The sequence below is a fragment of the Theobroma cacao genome, chromosome 4, assembly GCF_053813885.1.
Source record: "Theobroma cacao isolate CCN51 chromosome 4, ASM5381388v1, whole genome shotgun sequence".
NCBI lineage: Eukaryota > Viridiplantae > Streptophyta > Magnoliopsida > Malvales > Malvaceae > Theobroma > Theobroma cacao.
Genome location: NC_142642.1, coordinates 36,886,686 through 36,911,116, shown reverse-complemented (window position 1 = coordinate 36,911,116; position 24,431 = coordinate 36,886,686). Strand labels below are relative to the sequence as shown.

The following is a 24,431-nucleotide window of genomic DNA, read 5'->3' as shown; positions in this document are numbered from 1 at the left end:
AGTAAGAAAAGAATATGACATGACATATATTAAAACATTATATTGAAATTATGATTTAATTTGGATATGTTAATGTGAAAGTGGTTTTAAGTTGAAGGGAAACAATTATCTCTATAGGTTGAGATAATTGATCTGAAATTTGTTAACTATTTTAACGTTTTTAAGCACCTTTAAAAAAAGCGTTCTATAGAAAAAACAGTAAATTGTTTGAAATTTATTTGTGTTGAATTTTGTCTTGGATTTGATATGGACAAAATAAGTTTACAAGCTATATACTTCAATATTTAATAGAGCTTATACATATATATACACCCTTCAAATTAATTAGTCTTGAAACAAAAGACATGCTGATTTATGAATTCCATTTACTAGATCAACATTATGAAGAAAATAATATATATAACTATAACAAATATTCAAAATAAATTGAACTCAAATAGTTTAAAACCATTAATTATAGACTATTTAATTACACCGAGGACACTGAACTTTCCATTATGTAGATCTTATGAACTATTCTTCAAAATATTTTTTTTCTGCATTTTTGAGCTAATTAAAAAAAAATACCCCCACTACAGCTCAAATTTAAAGTCTTTACTCAAATTCCGCCTCCTTCTCTTGCAACTTAACTTAAAACAACAGTCTTTTTGTATTCTAAAACTTTATTTCCATCAATTCAACTCAAACATTTCTAAAGTAGGTTTTAACCTTGACAGGGGATAATCATGCAGTGCAATTTGGCCAACTTGCATGGAAAGGATGTCTGGTTTTACGTATAGGATTGAACTCAAAGAAATTAGCTGGTCGGAGCTCAAATCCGCCTCTCAGTGTTTGCATCGCGGGAAAATCTTCCTGACAAGGGACATGTTGAAAGTCCATGGCGTACCACAACACAATATCGTTATTCTCAATGTTCCTATTCCTGCCTACGGTATCAGCCCCGCGACTCTGATCAGCAAATAGCCCTCCAGCCCATTTCTCAGACTTGTTATATGTAGTCACCCACACATTATAATTTGTGAAGGCAGCTCGGATTTGTGGCTAGTCATCTGGTGTTAAAAGTGGCCCTGCTGCTGATCCTGGAAGCAAACGATACCCAACTTTGTTTCCAAGTTTAGTTCTTGTAGACACCTAAAACGAAAAATTTAAATTATAATAAAACCAAATAAAATATATAAAATAAAATATATATATATATATAAAAAGGGATGTCATCCCTTCGCCATCCCTTCGCCATCCCTTCCCCCACCCACTACGCGTGATGGGGGTTCTGGCCACCAACTCCAGGGGGTGCCAGAACCCTATCACCGGGTTGTCCAAATTTTTGGACAACCCGGCTCCTTAAAAACCACCTGGAACACAGACACAAAAAGGGGGGGAACAAAAACAAAAACAAAAAATCCTAGATCTACCAGCAGAAGAGCTTAGCCACAGAAAAACAAAAAGAAAAAAAAACAAAACAAAAAGCAAAAAAGAAGAGGGGGTTAGATTTGAGAGAGAAGGGAAGAGGAAGCCGAAGAGAGGGAAAGTGAAGGGTCGGCCGGCGAGTAGAGAGAAGAGAGAGAGAGGCAGACGAAAAAGAGGGATCGGTCGACAGAAGGAGAGAGATCTGCCGGGGGAGAGAGAAGAGAAGAGGCCGGAGAAGAGAGGGAAAGAGAGAGAGAGGCCGGCGAGAAGAGAGGGGAGGACGCCAGCGCCGACGAAGAAAAGAAAGAAAATCTTTTAGAGAGAAGGGAGATGGTGCGGCTAGAGAGAGAACAAGAAATTGGAAAATGGATAAAAAAAGCTAAAAAAGGGTTTTTATACTCAAAGGAAAAAGAGCAAAATGGTGCCGTTTCAGTGGGGTAGCTGAAGACAGAAGGTCCAAGCCCAAACGACGTCGTTTTGAGCACCCCCACAGGCACCAAACGGTGCGTTTTGAACGTCGCTTTGTGGATCTCAGGAGGCAGGCCGGGCGTAACAGACTTGGGCTCCTGCGGGCCACCGAATTGGGCCAATCGCAGCCCAACAAGGTATAACCCTTTTCTTTTTTGCTTGGGTTTGTTAGTGTTGGGTCTAGCCCATTTTAATTAAAATGCATTTATTTTTTAGGAAAGAAATATTTATATAATATGGACACTTATATTTAATATTAAAAAATAAAAAAAATAATAATAGTAATAAAAAATTATGGTAAAAATGCATGGCTTAGAAGAACATATATAAAATAAGTAAATAAAAAAATTCATAATAATAATAAAAATTAAAATATATATAAATAATAACAATAACAAGTGAATAAAAAATATTTATATTATAAATATACTTAGAGGCTTGCAAATAATAAAAAAATAAAAAAAATAATAAAAAAATAATAATAATAATAACCCGGAATACTAATATATTAATAATAACAAATAATATAAATGGAACAATTATTTGAATATTACCACCTAAAAGGGGCAAAGAGTTGTCTCTTTCGGGTGGGTCACTTAAGTGCGGAGTTCGAAACGGATTTTCACCGAAGCGTCGGGATAAATCCGAATTCTATACTCCTATACCTATTAATCCGAGTAATTGTTGTTTAAAATAATATATATAAAATAATGGTATATAATAATAAAAAATAATAATAAACATAAGTCAATAAATTACCTGAAATTATTAAGCATGTTATTATTATTATCAACCAACTAATTAATAAACACGGTCATATAGATTTCATCATTTCATCCTGTCATAGCATGCTATCTTTATCCTGCAAATGGTGCGGGAATCCCGATGATGGGATTTCCTCGAGGAGCTTGTAGAGACGAGTTCTTCCGGGGATATCTCTAGGTGAGGAGAATTTCGAGACTTCACCAAAGCGTTGGGATGGTCTTCGAATAATTTTCCAATAAAAGATAACCGACTCCATCATTTAAAATAAACAAGTCATGACATCATTCTACGCTTGCATCATATGCATACGTAAAACCAAGTGAGAAACTCAGTCTGACAATTCAATAAAAATTTAATTAATAAAATAGGGATTAAACTAAGAAAAGGCTATATTAAGATAACTAAAGATTAAATGGTAACGTTCGTAGAACGGGCGTCACGGAGGTGCTAACCCTTCTCCGTGCGTAACCGCACTCCCGAACCCATCTCTAAAAAACGTGGACCAGATCTCGTTCTTTCGACGGACCGAAAATTAATTTAGGACTTCGTCGATTAAGAATCGGGTTAGTAGGTGACCAATCACACCTTAGATAAAAAAAATTGGTGGCGACTCCCACACATGATTTTAATTTTCGCCAGACGTCTGGCTGACGGGTTCCCGAACCTGCACGTTACGACAGATGGCGACTCCACTGGGGACCTCGAGAGTCAAGCCATTAATTAATCATAAGTTATCTTTAGCCTTGAATAATTTGTTGTTTTCTCTAAGATCAATTTTGCATATTTTTGTTTAATGCATTCATTTATTTAGCTATTATTACTTCACTATTTTTAATAATTGCGGGAGATTTAAGATAAGGGGAGCGTGAAATTGTTGGTCCGAGATCAGTATATTCCTTCTCACACACTACACATCTTGCATTCATGCATAAGCCTTCCACCCGGGCTTTATCCTTAATTAGGAGGGAGTTAAGTAGCTACGCTCTCGTGAGGTGATAACCTCCGCACGGGCTAGTGAAGACTCCTACTCAAATCGAACCTAGTCCGTTTGAAGCCTGTAATGGGTGAGGACCGGGGTGCCTTACTAGTCCGTGTGGACGACAGTGATGAGCGATTTGAGAACTTTTAGCTCCATTTTCAACCCAAACTCAGCATGTAGAATACCGAGAGTCGCCTTTGCTTAGGTAGAGCTTCACCCGTGAGAATATACCTTTTGACTAAGTACACATGAAGGAATTTTCATAATCCCCTTGTTCTAAATTCTTCTCCGCAAATAATAAAGGTATCAGGTTATTAATTACTTTCATTCATCTTTTGGAATTTTTGTTTATAGTGCTAACTTGAATTTTTTGTCATATACATATTTGCATCATAATAGGAAAAGTATTTGTCGCCTGACAACCATTAACAGAGTAGATCCAGTTGCATACATGGAGTCATCATGGCCATCCTCAAGTTACGATGAAATTTATCAAGTGATTCAGCATATGGCGAGTGCCCAACAAAGTGAAGGAGATTGCTTGTCAAAGGATCACTTCTCATCACTACCTGATAGGGTCCACCTTGATCTCAAACAGAACGACTTCACCGATTTGCTCAACATATGGGATAAGTGGGGGGCTACCACTCGGGCAAATTTTGATAGGAAATATGGCCACATAGCTCGACTCCTCAAGGTCCAGATAGATGAACAGTTGTTGAAGGCCATTGTGCAATTTTGGGATCCGTCGTATAGATGCTTCGTGTTCAATAAGGTGGATATGGTCCCCCACAATCGAAGAGTACTCGGCTCTCCTACAAATCGATCTCGATAATCCGGACAAGATATATTGGAGAGGACAAAAGACCGGACACAGGCGAAAGTTAGCCAAGATGATGGGTATTACCCCGGTGGAAGTTGATCAGAATCTAAGGAAAAAAGGGGACAATGAATGTATCCCATGGAGTTTTCTACGTAGCTATATCATGAAGCATCGGGACACCGAGCAAGGACAGCTTGTGATGGCCTTGGGAATTTATGGGCTAGTGATCTTTCCCAAAGTTTTGGGACATATAGAAGTCGGAATTATAGACTTCTTCGAGCAAGTCATCAACAAGGCCAATCATTCGCCCTCTATTCTAGCGGAAACTCTCAGATCACTGAATTACTGTCAAAGAAAATGTGAGGGACGATTTGTGGGATGTGCACAGCTTCTTTCCATCTGGATAGTGAGCCACTTTGAATGCAAGGTCGATAAGTTCAGAAAGCCATTTCATCCGCAAATCGCCCATATCAGAGAAATTTGTGAGAGTGAATGGCCAGAAAATAGGACTAAGGAACAATGGATCTCTAGACTTCGGGAACTCATGAGTGTGGAAGTAACATGGAGAGCCCCGTGGATGCCGCATCACCCTGTCTTGTACAAATGTGGAAATGAACCTTGGGTACCGTTAATGGGGCCATGGGGAGCCATCAGTTACGCCCCAATTATGGTGAGAAGACAATTTGGGTCAGAGCAATTTGTGCCGATGACACACCGACTTAATACTTTGGAGTTTGCTTATGGAGAGCCGAGTTGTCTAAAAAGGATTGAAGAGATTGCGCAAGCTTGGAAGAAAACCAGCCGAGTGGATCAAGGGAGGTACACCGACGAAGTGACTACCGGATATCAGATGTGGCATGACCAACGAGTTAAGGATGTGGTATATCCGAAAGAAGATGCACTACGTGGCCCAGTTGATCCAGAACCACGAGACGCTTTGCTCGAAAGTGAGTTGGCTCGAAAGAAGTCCGAAGCTGAAAATGCTAGTTGGAAGCAACGGTATGAAGACCTCCAAAAAGAGTGTGAGAAAATGAAAAGAGAAGTATGAGAGCCTGAATGATAAGTTTTCTGCCACAACCAGTGAACTTCAAAGGGAAATACAGGTGAGAGAAAATCGAGGTAATGAACTTCAAACGCACAATGATGGGCTAAGAAGACAAGTGCGATTCCAACAAGAGTCCATCCAATTACTAAGACAGGAGTATGAAGAGCTCGAAGGGGTCATGACGACTTATCAACAGAAATATGAACGCCTCAAGCAATAGAGCACCAAAATTCAAGAATGGGGTGAATCTTACAGACAAGCTTATACAGAGAAATACGACCAGATGGATTACTTGGTTTGGCAAATGAGGGAGGTGGCTTACAAGGCGAGGAGCATGGCTTGGAAGACGGACATATAAAGAGGCCAGATCTTTCCAGTTGGAAAACAAGAGCAACAGTTGATCAAGCATTTAGATGAGGTGTATAGCCATTATAATAAGATTGGCGAATATTTCTAGATGGCTTCTGAGTTGTAATCAAAGACAAATATCTTATGCAATGGATGACTTTGTTGTTGGGTGTCATGTGACGAATACTTTTAGTACATAATCATTCATACATGCATAAATCATCATTTCATGACAATGAGTATTTGCATCTAAAAATAAAGATAATGGGTTCATTCATGCATCAAATACGCATCTAATTCATGTTTATGATCAATAATAAGGTTCCAAAATAGCTCGACCATCTAAGCCAAGTGACCAACGTGTTCATAATACGCGTCAACGAGCAAGGATCATGGAAGAAGAACAAAGAGAGTGAATGGACAGAATGGAAAGAGCTCAGGAAGAAATGAGAGAACAGTTAGCAAAGATGATGGAATTGATGATGAGTCTCAGTAAAGGAAAAAGAGCGATCGAAGAGCCAGCTCCGTCAGAAAACCCACCAGCACAAGACAGTGGAAACCAAAGGGATGATCCATCCTATCCCCCAAGGTTCACTCCACCACATGCCCAAACCTCTAAAAGGGTCCACCCTCAAGTGATGCCATCCATCTATTACAATGCACCACCCCCGCTATGCCATCAACCGACTCATGGGCAATTTGGGCCATATCCTGAGATAAATCTTGTTGAACCAAAAAATGTCCCAGATTTAGACGATCTAAAAGAGCAAGAAAAACTAAGAAATGACTCGTCACAAACATGAGAAAATGAAAAAGACTAGAAAAAGTATGATCTGTTGGAAGAACGTCTTCGTGCTATCGAAAGAGTTGATAGGTTTGGTACCATGGACGCAACCGAGCTATGCTTAGTGCCGGATGTATTGATCCCTGCCAAGTTCAAGGTTCCGGAATTTGAAAAATATGACGGAACAAAATGTCCCATGACACATATTACCATGTATTGTCGGAAGATGGCTGCACAGTCTCACGATGATAAGTTACTGATCCATTTTTTCCAAGACAGCTTGACTGGGTCAGCTGCTCGGTGGTACGTACAGCTAAATCGAAACCGTATTAAGACTTGGAAAGACTTAGCAAGAGCCTTCATAGCTCAATACAAGCATGTGGCTGAATTAGCCCCTGATCGATTGTCATTGCAAACCATGGAAAAGAAGCAAAGCGAGAACTTCAAGGAATATGCCCAAAGGTGGAGAGATACAGCAGCGTAAGTTCAGCCACCTCTCACTGATAAGGAGATGACTGTTTTGTCCATAAATACACTCCGAGCTCTATTCTACGAGCGCTTGATCGGCAATGCCACGAAAAACTTTACAGATTTGGTCTTATCGGGAGAAATAATAGAATGAGCTATCAAAAGTGGAAAAATTGCAGGGCATGAAGCTGCAAGCTCAAAGAAAGGGAGTACGCCCAAGAAGAAAGAAGGGGATGTGCAAGCAGTCACTCACGACAGCCAACAAGCCCACAACTTTAACCCAAATTACCCGTACCCTCCATACCAACCCTTCTATCCGAACATAGGCAACATCGCACAAAATCCATATGTGTACCAACTTGTCCCGCAACCAACATTTCAAACCAATGCTCTTCCACAAACTCCACCACAAAAATTGTTAGCTTCAACCAATAATCCTGGTCATGGTCAAAGAGGACCTAAAACTACCCTAGAAAGACCAAAGTTTGATCCTATTTCAGTCCCTTACACTACATTGCTGCCACAACTCATAGAAAATCGACTCCTTGCTCGAACCCCTTTAGAACCACTCCGACCACCTTTCCCAAAATGGTATGACCCGAATGCGCATTGTGATTACCATTTTGGAATTCAAGGGCACTCCACCGAGAATTGTACTACTTTAAAACATAAAGTTCAAGCCCTCATTAAGGCGGGACTTTTAAACTTTGCCAAAAAAGACAATTCGAGTGTTGATGGGAACCCGTTACCTAATCATGGAAGATCAACTGTAAATGCCATACATGAAGGGATGATTCGAAGGGTGAAAAAGGGTATTGATGAGATTCAAACGCCAATGGATAAAGTGTTTGAGGCGTTGTCCAAGATAAATGCCATCACTCCAGAACCCATCGACACAGAGGAATTGGGGCATGATCTCGCTTATTCTTGCAAATTTCATATGGGGGCAATTGGGCATTCCATTCAAAATTGTGATAGCTTTCGTCGTAAGTTGCAAGAATTGATGGATTCATCGGTAATTGAGTTTTATGAAGAAGTTGAAGAGAATTTGGTCGGAACTATAAATGGAGACACCCCAACTGAAGTGGCATCAAGTTCATTCAAGGGGAACAAACCTAAACCTCTCACCATCTTCTACGAAGAAAACAGAAGCCCGATGAATGATACATTCCCAACTATGATCAGAAGTGGTATTACCATCGAAGTCCCCAGCCCATTCCCTTACAAGAGTGATAAGGCTGTCCCATGGAATTATGAGTGTAATATTTTGGGCACAGCTTCATCCTCCCCCCAAGCATCTCTTGAAGATCTAACTAGTGTGGGGGGTATAACGCGAAGTGGGCGATGTTATTCCCCTGAGATAGCGGAAAGAGTTGGAAAAGGGAATCCAGCATAGGGAGAGGGAGGCCTAAAGAAAGCAGATACCTTTTCCAAAGACCAAGTTGACGAATCTGTAGTGGCTCCGAACAATAAGGTCAAAAATCCTGTTACCGAGAAAGAAGCGGGTGAATTTCTCAAGTTTATCAAACACAGTGAATACAGCGTGGTAGAACAATTAACCAAGATGCCCGCTCGCATCTCGTTGTTGTCCTTACTATTGAATTCGAAAGCGCACAGGAACGCACTGCTCAAAGTCTTGAACCAAGCTTATGTGGCACAAGATATATCAGTGGAAAAGTTAGACCACATCGTGGGGAACATTACAGTGGGGAACTTCATTGCCTTTAATGATGAAGAAATACCATCGGGTGGTCGAGGAAGTAACAAAGCGCTGCACATTACCATCAAATGCAAGGACCATGCCGTACCTAGGGTCTTGGTCGATAATGGTTCAGCTTTAAATGTCATGCCTCGCTCTACTTTAACCAAGTTACCAGTAGATGTGTCGTATATGAGAACCAGCCGCATGGTTGTAAGGGCTTTCGACGGGACCACAAGGGAGGTGGTAGGGGACATTGAACTACCGATAAAAATTGGCCCTTGCATTTTTGAGGTCCAATTTCAAGTCATGGACATTGCCCCGTCATACAATTGCTTGTTAGGGCGTCCATGGATTCATATGGCTGGAGCCATACCATCTTCCCTTCATCAAAAAGTTAAATTCATAGCTGAAGGCCAACTGATAAGTGTATGTACAGAGAAAGACATACTGGCTATTCAACCATCATCTGCTCCCTATGTAGAAGCAACAGAAGAAGTCCTAGAATGCTCTTTCAAATCTTTCGAATTTGTTAATGCTACTTATGTGGGGGAAAGCAAAGTGATACCGACCCCTCGTTTGTCAGTAGCCATTAAAATGGGAGTTAAGCAGATTGTGGGTAAAGGATGCCGTGCCGGTTTGGGATTATGAAAGAATTTATAAGGAATTAACCGTCCTCTGACTCCAATGAAGTTTGAAGAAAGGTTTGGTTTGGGGTACAAGCCTACCAAAGAAGAGAGAAGGAAACTGACAGCTCAAAAGAAGATTAAAAGGATGGCTCAACTTGAGGGAAAAGAAGAAGAATTCGGGGAACGGACAATCCCACACCTATATGAGACTTTTCGCTCTGCAGGTTTCATTCATCCCGTAGCATCACCAAAGATCAATCAGGTTCTACGGATATTTGATGAGCTATCAATCCATATGATCATAAATGAAGAACCTAATGAGAAGATCCCTGTGGTGTATCCAGTACTGTCAGGAAAGGAGCTAAGCAATTGGACAGCCACGAAACTGCCCATTATCTTTAAGTCTTCCGAAATGTAATGAACAATTTTATCTAAATGCCTATGCCCAAGGGTGTTAAGAGTAATCTCTTGTTTAAGTAGGGTTTTCTGTTACTTTCATCATTTAAATAAATGACAGTGCATAATGTGTTTCATAATTCATCAATCTTTTTGCATATTTCCTTTCATCTATTCTTTTAGCCAATAAATACTTGCCCATACACGCGTCCAACTTTACCTGTTTGCAGGTCTTTAAATAATGAACACGAAGACAATCTAGACAACGATTTGAATACCGATTTTGAGATGATTCCGAACATTGATGAATTGAAAAATGAAGAGGAAGTAGATGACTATAGCTTACCCCCTGATTTGTCCAGAATGTTGGAACAGGAGGAAAAAGAGATTTTACCTCATCAAGAACTCACAGAAATGATTAACCTCGGAAATGGGGAAGAGAAGAAAGAGGTTAAGATTGGCACCTCGCTGTCATCTGATGAACGGCAGAAGCTAGAAGAACTGCTCCGTGAATATGTGGACGTGTTTGCGTGGTCATATCAGGACATGCCAAGTCTTAATACTAACATTGTTGTCCACAGGTTACCTATGGGACCAGATTGCAAGCCTATTAAACAGAAGTTGAGAAGGATGAAGCCAGAAATGTTGCTGAAGATTAAAGAGGAAGTAAAAAAGTAATTCGATGCTGGAATTTTAGAGGTGGCTAAGTACCCTGAATGGGTGGCTAATATAGTTCCAGTTCCTAAAAAGGATGGAAAAGTTCGAATGTGCGTCGATTATAGGGATTTGAACAGAGCGAGTCCGAAGGATAGCTTCCCTTTGCCACATATTGATACTCTTGTGGACAACACAGCAAAACATGCTTTGTTCTCATTCATGGATGGCTTTTCTGTTTACAATCAGATTAAGATGGCACCCGAAGATATGGAAAAAACAACGTTCGTGACCATGTGGGGAACGTTTTGTTACAAAGTAATGCCATTTGGATTGAAGAATGCAGGCACCACCTACCAAAGGGCAATGGTAGCTTTGTTCCACGATATGATGCATAAAGAGATAGAGGTATATGTGGATGACATGATTACAAAAACTCATACAGAAAAGGATCATACTGTCAATCTCAAGAAACTGTTCGAGAGATTGCGAAAGTTTCAGCTCAAGTTGAATCCTGCAAAATGCACTTTCGGTGTAACTTCTGGGAAATTGTTGGGGTTTATAGTAAGTGAAAAAGGAATTGAAGTGGACTCGGATAAAATACGAGCTATTCAAGAGCTACCACCTCCCAAAACGCAAAAAGAAGTAAGAGAATTTTTAGGGAGGTTGAATTACATTGCTCGATTTATATCCCAACTCACCTGCAAATGTGATCCAATCTTCAAGCTGCTTCAGAAACGAGACCTAGGAGAGTGGAATGAAGAATGTCAAATAGCCTTTGATAAAATCAAAGAATATCTCACAAATCCACCGGTGTTGGTGCCACCGACGGTCGAAAAACCTCTTATTTTGTATTTGACTGTAAACAAGAATTTTATGGGATGTGTATTGGGACAACATGATGAAACTGGGAAGAAAGAACGAGCCGTATATTACTTGAGCAAGAAATTCATGGAGTATGAGTCCAAATATTCTGCGCTCGAAAAGATGTGTTGTGCGCTAACGTGGACCGCCCAGAGGCTCCGACAATATATGTTGTATCACACAACATGGTTGGTGGCGAAATTAGATCCCATCAAGTATATTTTTGAAAAATCCTGCCTGTCCGGAAGAATAGCTCGATGGCAAGTGCTATTGTCTGAGTATGACATTATGTATGTGTCCCAAAAATCAATCAAAGGGAGCGCCGTCGCTGATTTCCTTGCAGATCGAGCTAATGAAGATTATGAATCTGTAAGTTTCGATTTTTCAGATGAAGATTTGATGGCCGTCTTGCATGTAGAAGAGGTTGGTCCCAATGAACTTAATCTATGGAAGGTGTATTTTGATGGAGCATCCAATGCTTTGGGGCACGAAATTGGGGCAGTGTTGATTTCTCCAAATAGAAAGTACTATCCAGCCACGGCGAGATTGAATTTCAATTGTACTAACAATATGGCGGAGTATGAGACGTTGGTAATGGGATTACAAGCAGCAATTGAGATGAAGGTTGACGTGATAGATGTTTACGGAGATTCGACTTTAGTGATATGTCAAATGAAAGGTGAATGGGAAACTAGAGATCTTAAACTAGTTCCATATAAAAAGTTGGTTACAGAATTAAGCAAACAGTTCAAAGAAATCAGCTTCAACCATTTGCCTCGAGAAGATAATCAGATTGCTGATGCTTTGGCCACCCTCGCAGCGATGTTTAAAATAAAAGAGGCGACCGATGTACTCCCTTTTGATTTAGAAGTCCGTGAAGTCTCCGCACACTGCTTGAATGTTGAAGAAGAGGTTGATGGTAAGCCGTGGTATCATGATATCATGCAATACATCAAGCACCAAACATATCCTGAGAATGTCACGGATAATGACAAGCGAACTCTTCGAATATTAGCAATGAGTTTCTTCCTTAGCAGAGAAGTGCTCTACAAAACGAGTCGAGATCAAGTACTCTTGAGATGTGTAGATATTGCGGAAGCCAACAAAATAATGAAAGAAGTCCACGAAGGAACTTGTGGAGCTCATGCTAATGGACATATGTTGGCTAGACAAATTATGAGAGCTGGTTACTATTGGTTGACATTGGAATCAGACTGCATAAACTTTGCTCGAAAATGCCACAAGTGTCAAGTATACGCTGATAGAATCCATGCTCCACCAGCCCCATTGCACGTTTTCTCGGCACCTTGGCCATTTTCAATGTGGGGAATGGACGTGATTGGACTTATTACGCCAAAAGCCTCTAATGGACATCGATTCATATTGGTGGCCATTGATTATTTCACGAAATGGGTAGAAGCAGCTTCCTATGCCAATGTGACACAAAAGGTGGTGTGCAGGTTCATCCAAAAGGAGATTATATGTCGGTATGGGCTGCCGGAAAGGATCATTACTGATAATGCAAGTAATTTGAATGGTGCGATGGTGAAGGAGGTGTGCACTAAATTCAAGATCAAGCATCATAACTCGACAACTTACCGTCTGAAGATGAACGGAGCGATAGAGACAGCCAACAAAAACATCAAAAAGATTGTCGAAAAGATGACTGAAGTTTATAAAGATTGGCATGAGAAACTTCCGTTTGCCCTACATGCATATCGAACTTCTGTGCGTACCTCCACCGGGGCAACTCCGTACTCATTAGTATACGGTGCAGAAGCAGTTCTACCTGTTGAAGTAGAAATCTCATCATTGAGGGTGTTGATGGAGACATAATTGGAAGATGCTGAGTGGGTCCGCTCCAGCTACGAACAGTTGAATCTGATTGAGGAGAAAAGGCTGGCGTCTCTTTGTCATGGTCAGATGTACCAACGAAGGATGATGCAAGCATACGAGAAAAAAGTTCATCCCAGGCAGTTCCGAGAAGGAGAGTTGGTTCTCAAGAGAATACTCCCTAATCAAACTGATTTTCGGGGAAAATGGATGCCGAATTGGGAAGGGCCATACGTGGTAAAGAAGGCTTTTCCAGGAGGAGCTTTGATTTTGGCTGACATGGATGGGGGAGATCTGCCTAATCTAATAAATGCGGATGCGGTGAAGAAGTACTATGCTTAAAAAAAAAAAACGGAAAGGGTTTGTGCTGAAAACCCGAAAAGGGCAGCTCGTACATAAGGGAGGAGGCTCATGCCGAAAACCCGAAAAAGGGCGGCTTGAGGCCAAAAAATAGGAGGATAGAATGGAATTTAGGGATGTCAGCCTAAGGATTGAGGTAGAAATACACCATGAATGGAGCTCCACAATTTCACAAAATAGGGGAAGCTAGGGAATCTGCAACCTACAGATTTGCTCAAAGCATCAATCAATGACAATTCTTGAAGTCGAATATCAGATTGTTTTCTCTTAGTGGTCGAGTGTTCATTATTTAAAGATCTAATGTTTGTCCTGTAAATTCTTTTTGCCTTGAATTATTTGATTTCTTATATATGAAATTCTCCTTCGCCTCTTTATTTTAGCCCTTTTGTTATTTACCATCCCATGATTCACATAGTGATTGTCATAGACATGAATGATAATTGGTAAAATGAATAAACTAATTAAGCAAGAAATTACACTCATTGTTTAGCAAAAGACTTAAGGATGAAAAAAGGAATGGTAGAGCCTTGAACCAAAGGCAAAGTCAGATGTCAAAAGAGAGGGTACTTAAGGGAAAATTTGGAGTTACCTGAATTCTACAGGAGGAAAGAAAACAGGCAAAGAAGATCGAAAGTTGCAGTGAAAAATCGGATGAAGCAAAAGGAAGGTCTTGGAACCTTAATGAATCGTAAACATGAAAAGCATTCAATCATGTCAATCATGCATACATGCTTAGCCACGCACTCGACAAGAATCAAAATTAATTCATGTCCCAAGCGTCGAAGGTAGAAAGTCACTCGACCTAAAGGGTTGAGATTGTAAAACTTTGATGGAAAGATTTGAGTTTTTTCCATTTTATGTTAATCCAATTAAGTTAGCATTAAAGAATTTAAATCGAATCTGTGGTGAGATAGGTCGAGCCTAGATTAAGTCTAGGAATTTCAATTTTTAGATCGAACCTGTTATGAGATAGGTCGAGCCTAGATTAAGTCTAGGAATTTCAATTTTTAGATCGAACCTGTTGTGAGATAGGTCGAGCCTAAATTAAGTTTAGGAATTTCAATTTTTAAATCGAACCTTTTGTGAGATAGGTCGAGCCTAGATTAAGTCTAGGAATTTCAATTTTTAGATCGAACCTGTTGTGAGATAGGTCGAGCCTAAATTAAGTTTAGGAATTTCAATTTTTAAATCGAACCTGTTGTGAGATAGGTCGAGCCTAGATTAAGTCTAGGAATTTCAATGTTTAGATCGAACTTGTTGTGAGATAGGTCGAGCTTAGATTAAGTTTAGGAATTTCAATTTTGTTTAAATCGAACCTGTTGTAAGATAGGTCGAGCCTAGATTAAGTTTAGGAATTTTAATTTTGTTTAAATCGAACCTGTTGTGAGATAGGTCGAGCCTAGATTAAGTCTAGGAATTTTAATTTTGTTTAAATCGAACCTGTTGTGAGATAGGTCGAGCCTAGATTAAGTCTAGGAATTTTAATTTTGTTCAAATCGAACCTGTTGTGAGATAGGTCGAGCCAAGATTAAGTCTAAGAATTTTAATTGAATTTGTTCTAATATGGGTCGAGCCCAGATCTAGTCTAGAAATTTTATTTTTATTTAAATCGAACTTATTTGGAGATAAGTCGAGTCTAGATCGATTTGATTAAATCAACTGGCTTCGAGATAAGCCAAATGTGGTGTCTACGTCTTTGCACTATCCTTGATTCTCAAGAATGTACAAAGAGGGGCAACTGTAGACACCTAAAACGAAAAATTTAAATTATAATAAAACCAAATAAAATAAATAAAAAAAATATATAAATAAAAAAAAAAGGATGGCTGGGCGTACCCTTCGCCATCCCTTCCCCCACCCACTACGCGTGATGGGGGTTCTGGCCACCAACTCCAGGGGGTGCCAGAACCCCATCACTGGGTTATCCAAATTTTTGGACAACCCGGCTCCTTAAAAACCACTTGGAACACAAACACAAAAAGGGGGGGAACAAAAACAAAAACAAAAAATCCTAGATCTACCAGCAGAAGAGCCTAGCCACAGAAAAACAAAAAGAAAAAAAAAACAAAACAAAAAGCAAAAAAGAAGAGGGGGTTAGATCTGAGAGAGAAGGGAAGAGGAAGCCGAAGAGAGGGAAAGAGAGGGGTCGGCCGGCGAGTAGAGAGAAGAGAGAGAGAGGCCGACGAAAGAGAGGGATCGATCGATAGAAGGAGAGAGATCTGCTAGGGGAGAGAGAAGAGAAGAGGCCAGAGAAGAGAGGGAAAGAGAGAGAGAGGCCGACGAGAAGAGAGGGGAGGACGCCGGCGCCGGCGAAGAGAAGAAAGAAAATCTTTTAGAGAGAAGGGAGAGGGTGTGGCTAGAGAGAGAAAAAGAAATTGGAAAATGGATAAAAAAAAGCTAAAAAGGGGTTTTTATACCCAAAGGAAAAAGAGCAAAATGGTGCCGTTTCAGTGGGGTAGCTGAAGACGGAAGGTCCAAGCCCAAACGACGTCGTTTTGAGCACCCCCACAGGCACCAAACGGTGCGTTTTGAAAGCCGCTTTGTGGATCTCAAGAGGCAGGCCGGGCGTAACAGAATTTGGCTCTTGCGGGCCACCGAATTGGGCCAATCGCAGCCCAACAAGGTATAACCCTTTTCTTTTTTGCTTGGGTTTGTTAGTGTTGGGTCTAGCCCATTTTAATTAAAATGCATTTATTTTTTAGGAAAGAAATATTTATATAATATGGACACTTATATTTAATATTAAAAAATCAAAAAAATAAAATAAAAAATAATGATAGTAATAAAAAATTATGGTAAAAATGCATGGCTTAGAAGAACATATATATAAAATAAGTAAATAAAAAATTTCATAATAATAATAAAAATAAAAATTAAAAAAAATATAAATAATAACAATAACAAGTGAATAAAAAATATTTATATTATAAATATACTTAAAGGCTTGCAAATAATAAAAAAATAAAAAAAATAAAAATAAAATAATAATAATAATAACCTGGAATACTAATATATTAATAATAACAAATAATATAAATGGAACAATTATTTGAGTATTACCACCTAAAAGGGGCAAAGAGTTGTCTCTTTCGGGTGGGTCACTTAAGTGCGGAGTTCGAAACAAATTTTCACCGAAGCGTCGAGATAAATCCGAATTCTATACTCCTATACCCATTAATCCGAGTAATTGTTGTTTAAAATAATATATATAAAATAATGGTATATAATAATAAACATAAGTCAATAAATTACCTGAAATTATTAAGCATGTTATTATTATTATCAACCAACTAATTAATAAACACGGTCATATAGATTTCATCATTTCATCCTGTCATAGCATGCTATCTTTATCCTGCAAATGGTGCGGGAATCCCGATGATGGGATTTCCTCGAGGAGCTTGTAGAGACGAGTTCTTCCGGGGATATCTCTAGGTGAGGAGAATTTCGAGACTTCACCAAAGCGTTGGGATGGTCTTCGAATAATTTTTCAATAAAAGATTACCGACTCCATCATTTAAAATAAACAAATCATGACATCATTCTACGCTTGCATCATATGCATACGTAAAACCAAGTGAGAAACTCAGTCTGACAATTCAATAAAAATTTAATTAATAAAATAGGGATTAAACTAAGAAAAGGCTATATTAAGATAACTAAAGATTAAATGGTACCGTTCGTAGAACGAGCGTCACGGAGGTGCTAACCCTTCTCCGTGCGTAACCGCACTCCCGAACCCATCTCTAAAAAACTCGGACCGGATCTCGTTCTTTCGACGAACCTAAAATTAATTTAGGACTTCGTCAATTAAGAATCGGGTTAGTAGGTGACCAATCACACCTTAGATAAAAAAGATTGGTGGCGACTCCCACACATGATTTTAATTTTCGCCCGACGTCTAGCGGACGGGTTCCCGAACCCACTCGTTACGACAGTTCTCTTGTTTGGATTCACCACCACCAGCTCTACTGGATTCAAGCCAAGTTCGATCCTTGCATCAGCTTCGGTCTTAGCTGTTTCATGTTCAACTGTCCAATAACTTTTTCTTGGAATATGCTCTTGTCTGTAACTCGTTTGGTGACCAAATTAGTCTTCAAAAGAGAATTGGCTTCGCCATCAATATCAAGATCAAGATAATGTTATGAAGTGATCGTGGTGTACACCAATGGTATTGTCGGATACGAGTGTACCATAGACTTGCTCTTTTATTTGGTCTGTGTGGGTGTATGGTACAGCCTTCACTTCTAGCACTCCTGTTAGTCCAACCTGTGGAGGAGAAACAATGGAAACTTTAAGAAATTAAGTAATTATTAGATCATCGATAACAGGTAAAAAGAGATAAACAGAATTTATCTACAAGAGTTATAGACAAGTAAAATGTTTACATTGTTAAGTATGTGCTCAAAACAGAGTCAAAACTATATTAGGAAGAAGATTTTTAATTTATATTATACCCCAAGTTTGATGGATCCACTTGGCTTGAATTCCCAATCAAAGACATAATCATAATTGCCAACAGTTGTGAACATTCTCACCACAAGGCTAACTTCTGGTCTCACTTCTCTTATCTGCAAACACCACAATTTATTATTTAAATTAAAACCGCTATTTTAAATCAAATCATAAGTTTTTTTTTCTCGGTCAATTAAAAAGATTTCATTACATTAATAAACTGCATAAAGCAGTGGGATTACAAGCAGTTTACTTTCCGATGCAAGCAGGAAACGACAAAGCAACAAAAAGAGATGGCTTAAGCAACAAAAAAGCTGGCAAAACTACCACCAACAAAGCAAAGCAGAAAAATGAAAATTTAAAACATCGTGAATTATCAAACCAGAGAGATAAAGCACCAACACGCTGAGAACAAAATGCCATTGGGTCTGAACAATTGACCAAATTCATCCCTGAATGACCCAGAAATAAGCTTCAGGTTAGAGATCTTTCAATTTCAGCACAACAGCAAAGCTAATGATCTTGGTTGCTTGATTTCCAAGCTTGAAATCCATTGTTTTGAATAAGAATAATTTACCTCTACATTTGGAATCTCTGCCTCTGTATGTCTCCACGTTATGTCCCCGGGATGTCTTTCAAATATGCACATTGCATCTTCCACTTTGACAGGCTTGACATCTTGGCCAGCATAGTAACCATCAAAGAAAACTGCATTGGCCGGACAGTCGTTGAGGGGCTCCAATGAAACTGCTAGGAGACCGCAGCCGAACTCGCCACAGTCGAAATATGTTAATTGGTACCATTCCTCGGTTGTGTCCTGGTATGGAATGAAGAGCTCGGATATGAATCCTCTATACATTACTTGACGATATTTTCTCTTCTCAGAATCGTAGATGGATGCTAGAAAGATTACTGCACCAGCTCGAACATCAAATCCTAGGTGGAACCTCCAATTCGCCCATCTGAATTAAATTGTTGCATTTGATTTACTTATCCCGAGGATTGAAAAGAATTCCGACTCCGAATAATATAAATTGGTCAGGAAAAAAAATTATAATAATTTAGTACGTCTTTGGACAACAGAATGAAAATAAATAGAGCATTGCGTCCAATTGAACAAACAAAAGAAGAATTATTCTTTAGCCTACACTTACAAGACAACAGTTAAAAGTCATAAAATGGTTCTGTTATCACGTTGTTATACTTGTAGATTAATTATTTTGTTAATATTTTGTTGTTCTGAGAGAATAATTTCTTAACATAAAGCCAAATGAAAAGGTTATTCTTCAATTATTCTAAAAAAAATCAATATCATTAACTAACACAAGTGATTACTTTTTGAATATATAATATTTGTAAGCAATTGAGAAATGGAATAAGCTGTGTGTTATTTTATCAAGGATGGCTACGAGTCTGTATATATACATTTGACAAAAAAGAACCAGAAAACTTGATTACAAGACTGATTATTTACGTCATATCACAATATCTTATTTACAAAGACAAAAAATTGAAAAAAGAACAGTGGTGAAGAGTAAAGATCGCATAAGAAAAGACATTAAAAAAGACATTGAGAAAATACATGTAAATTTGTATGTAGCAACTTTTCTAACCAATATTAATTTGCACTGCAACTCTCCCGAAATCATCATTTGTAAAAGCAAGAAACTATAAAGAAGACTGACCTGACAGTATTTCCATCAATCTTCAACCCTGTTTTGCCTGGTTGTGACGCGGGAGCACCATTGAGACGTGGACCGAAAGGTGGTGTCACCATGGAAGCTCGATACTCAGTTCCCTCTGCTTTTGGCATTGGAACCACAAATCTGTCAGTGTATTGAGAAATTTTCATCTCTTCGAGGTCAACAGCTATCGATATTCCTTCTATCGGCCTCAAGTACATATTTAACCGACCCATCCAAATAGTAACAATGGATTATCAGCTCTCTTTTGGTCTTCTCTTCCCCAAACCACCCAATGGTTTGAGTGGAGCAAACAACTTCGGAGGCATTAAGGCCTCTCTCTTTTTAAGTGATGCTAAAAACAGTTCATGTTTAACTGCCAAGCCAACCGCAGCTGCTTGTTCCTCGTTGGTTAGGAAAGGGTAGCCAGAGCCTTGTAGACTTCATCTGAAATAATGGAATGTTTTGACAAGTCTACTACAATTTTATGACTTTGTTGAGCAAAGCAATGAAAAAAGCTCGGTGAGGTGGGCTTTGACAGCCATGAATGCATGACTGGTTTGTCTGGCTCTTCTAAGCGTACATATTGGAAGGTTAGCTTGTACTTTGAACTGGGGCAGGATTGGTTGACAATGGCTAGAACATGGAGGAGCCCGGCTGTAGTCAGGGAGTCTAACGGATGGGGGTTAGAGGATGTGATATAGAGAAGATAGAAGAGACAGAGAAGAGTAGTACTACTTTAAATGGTGAAACCATTTTTCTTTGTGGGAAAACCTAGAGCTCCGTTGCCTTTTAATAGCCTGACAAGCGATGCAACATGGAAGAAAGCAATGCAAGATAGAAGAGGCATAAATGAATATCTATGTCGGGTGGAAAGTTAGGATTATATTATATGACACCTTTTGAAATAAAATTTTTATTGATCCACTTAGCCTAAATTTAGGTGATAAAAATAATATAGGAATATGGATAAAGTTCAAATGTTTGGAGAAATTGGTGCATGCATATATATGTGTATAGATATATATAAATTTTCATTTTGTACTATAAATTAATAATATATATAAAAGGAAATCTCATTAGAAAGGAATATTATACTATTATTAGATTTGGCTGAGAAAAAAAAGTGCGAGCAATATTCCTGTAACAATTGTTTGTAACATTTTTTTCTTGATTTTATGGTCTTTGTGTACGGCTTCTTTTTTTTCTTTATATTCTCCTATTTTCTTTCTTTTTTGACCAAATAATTTCCTATTTTATTTTCTCGTCTCTATTTGTTTTAATCTCATTTTTATTTTTAATATATCCTCATCACTTTTATAGTATATAGGAATGTTTACGTATGATTCTCATATTTCTTTTTTGTTAAATAGAGATTCGTGAGTTTTTCCAAATTTTAGACCAATCAATGGAACTTGTATATAACTTTTTTGACAACAAATAGTTGAGTGAAATGACATAAAGCAATTATAAATTAATGAGAACTAGATAGGAAACATTGATGCGAGGAGGGCAGAATTACCCGATTCCATATTTAACATACATTTGATAATTAAAAAATAATTTGTTATGAGAAAATTTTTTTAGTGTAAAATATTTTATAAAAAATTTAATGTTTTTAAATTTTTGAATAAATTATCAAAAATATTTTTTATCGTTTGGTCCATTTTGTGAAAAATATTTTTTACTATTTCATCATCATTAGTGGAATTATTTGGATGTTAAAGATGATAAATATGAGTTGATTAAAAAATAATAGTGTCATTTGGTTTTCTCTAATTCACGATCAAAATTAAAAATGAACATGAAAATAGGTAAAATCAATAATGATATTTTTTAAAATATTTAACATAGATCTATGATTAAAGTAAGTTCTGATTTGAAAAAAATTTCTATCTTATTGCTTTTTACCATAATATTATAAAAATATTAATATTTAGGAATTGTGTAAGACATTCAAAACCTATACTTATGTGTATTCATCAATCATTGAAGTATTTTTTATTATAATTATTAGTAAGATTTATTCAATTTATAAAAAATTTAATTGCATTTAATGATTTCATTAAAAAAATATTTTTAAATTTTAATAGTATTAAATCATTTACATATTAATGTTTTAAGTTAAATTTTTTTTTATTTTAATAATAATATATTTTTAATTTTTTTAATATATTAAGTTATATGTTAAAATTTATCAAACCTCTATTCCTAGCAGGGGCGGAGCTAGCCAATTTTTGTTGGAGGGGCCAAAGACGAAAAAAATAAAAACCAAAAATTTTTAAAACTAATATGTTGAATTTAACCAATGATCAAAATATTCATAATAGACAATAATTTTATATAACATGTAAATAAAAAAATAAAAAAAAACTTATAATAGTTATCTAAGAAAGTTGTGATCGACGATGTTTTCTAAATTCAAATTCATCAATTATTGACTCTGTACTGAAAAGACTGACAATATTTTTCTCAATATAAACAATTAAATTATCTGCAAGAAACTCATCATCCATTTTGTTCCGGAGTCTTGTTTTCACAATTTTTATTGCTGAAAAGGCTCTCTCTGTAGTTGCTGTAGAAACTAGAATAGTCAAAATAAGGCGAATTAATCTATCAATCAAGTGGTAATTCTTTGACTTTTCTATTTCTGCTAATTTCTGGCACAATTCAGAAAGTGTCTTAATATCTTCAAAACTTTGATGATGAGGTATATCGAGCTCGTAATACCTCAATTATAACCTCAAAATAAGCCTTTCTTATTCTGTGAAATCCTGAGAATAAAAACTTTCTGCTAACTTGCAGATATTATCAATATTGAATGATTTGTTATTGTTATTGGGATCCAAAACAGTGCTTAAAGTTAAAAGTTCCACAGCTGGCTCATTGAATTTCGAATTCAATTCTTGTAACTGAGTATCTATCGTCACTAAGAATATATCAACTCGATAATGATGCTCCACAGTTACATCTGGTTGACAAGATCAACCTCTGCCCAAGATATATTGTGCACCCATGTCAAGAAATTCTATCTCATGTTTTTGACAAAATTTTTTTACATTCTCAAGTAAATTAGACCACCTATCATCTCTCAACTTCTGAAGGAGTGATTTTGTAGTAAAAACAAGATGAATTGCATTTAAAATATCTTGAGAGCGTAATTGTAATGCTTGGCAAAGAACATTAATGATTCCCATGATCTCATACATCAAGTGTAATATAAAAATAAATTCAAATGATGCTAATATTTTACTAGCAGCAGAAACATCACCTCTTTGTGAATAATTGGCCCCTTCGTCAATAATACTTTCCACAACAGTGTAGGTTGCATCAAACAGTCTCATCAAGCTACAAATAGAATGAAAGTGTGAGCTCCATCGAATATCTCTAACTCTTTCTAGAGTTCCCACTTGATTTGCTCTTCTACTCGTTTCAAGTTCATTACTAGTAACCATGTTTGCAATGTCAATTGCTTGAGTAGCTTGTAATTGGTCATGTCTTTTGGAAGAAGCATTAACAATATTTACAATAGAAGTCAACTATGTAAAAAATTCATGAATATGAACTACTTCTCTAGATGCTGCAACCAATGCTAATTGTAATCTATGAGCATAACAATGCACATAATATGCGTATGGATAATCGTTAAGTACCAAAGCTTGTAAACCATTCCATTCACCACGCATGTTACTAGCACCATCATATCCTTGACCTCGAATACTTTCAACTTGAAGGTTATAATGAGAAAGAACAGACACTAACTCTTTCTTCAAAGTCATTGCACTGGTATCACTAACATGTACAAGATCAAAAAAACGTTCTTGAACAAAAACATCACCATCAACAAATCTCAAAATAATAGCCATTTGCTCTTTTTTAGACTCATCTCGAGCTTCATCAATAATAATACAAAACTTAGCATTTCCCACTTCCTCTCTAATTGAATTTCTCACCATATTAGCCAAAATATGCAAAATCTCCTTTTGAACATCATTGGATGTGTACTTAGCAACACGTGGAGCATTTTCCAAGACAAGCTTCTGAACTTTGTCATTGTAAGATCCTAAGAATTTCAGCATTTCAATGAAATTTTCTCTATTTTTTGAGGATAGACTTTCATCATGACCTCTAAATGCACAAGCTTGAAAAGTTAACCATCTAACACAATCTATAGAAGCTTTGAGCCTAAGCCGATTATTCAAGATCTCTTTTGATGCTTGTCTTTTGATAAGCCTATCAATATGTTGGGATTTTTTCAATAAATCCTCACAAGATTTTATAGCAACATTATGTGGGGAACTTGGATTTTTCCCAACATGATTCAAAAGTGGACAATGTTCTCCACTATTTACTTTCTTCCAACTTCTGAAACCATTTTCAATAAATGCATTTGAACTTGGACGATTCAAGGTGTTCTTACCAAAAAGGTAGCATGGCAAACAAAATATAGCATCTTTGTCACAAGAATACTCTAACCAAGAAGGATATAATTCAAACCAAGAAGCTTGAAAACGACGAGGATGATCATCATATGATAGAGGATGCGTCTTAAGAATGGGTTGACATGGCCCACGTTTGAGATAAGTACGACAAATTTCATCTCTTTGATTGATAGGAAATTCTCATATCATTGGTCGTAATCCAAGGTCAAGTTCTATATGAAAAGCATCGATTTCTTCAGGATTGAGCCTTGGATGTTTTGATTCGTACTGCTCTTGTTCATGAGTTGAAGTATTAAGGTTTGGTGGCTCAAGTGTAGGACAATCATTTGA

The 24,431-nt window shown here is 37.6% G+C and overlaps 2 pseudogenes; both read right to left on the bottom strand.

The window, feature by feature from the left end:
• Positions 1-723: 723 nt before the first annotated feature.
• LOC18602964 (amine oxidase [copper-containing] alpha 2, peroxisomal-like) lies at positions 724-20,415 on the bottom strand (annotated as a pseudogene).
• A 2,228-nt stretch (positions 20,416-22,643) lies between these two features.
• LOC148763362 (uncharacterized) lies at positions 22,644-24,034 on the bottom strand (annotated as a pseudogene).
• Between the last annotated feature and the right edge of the window lie 397 nt (positions 24,035-24,431).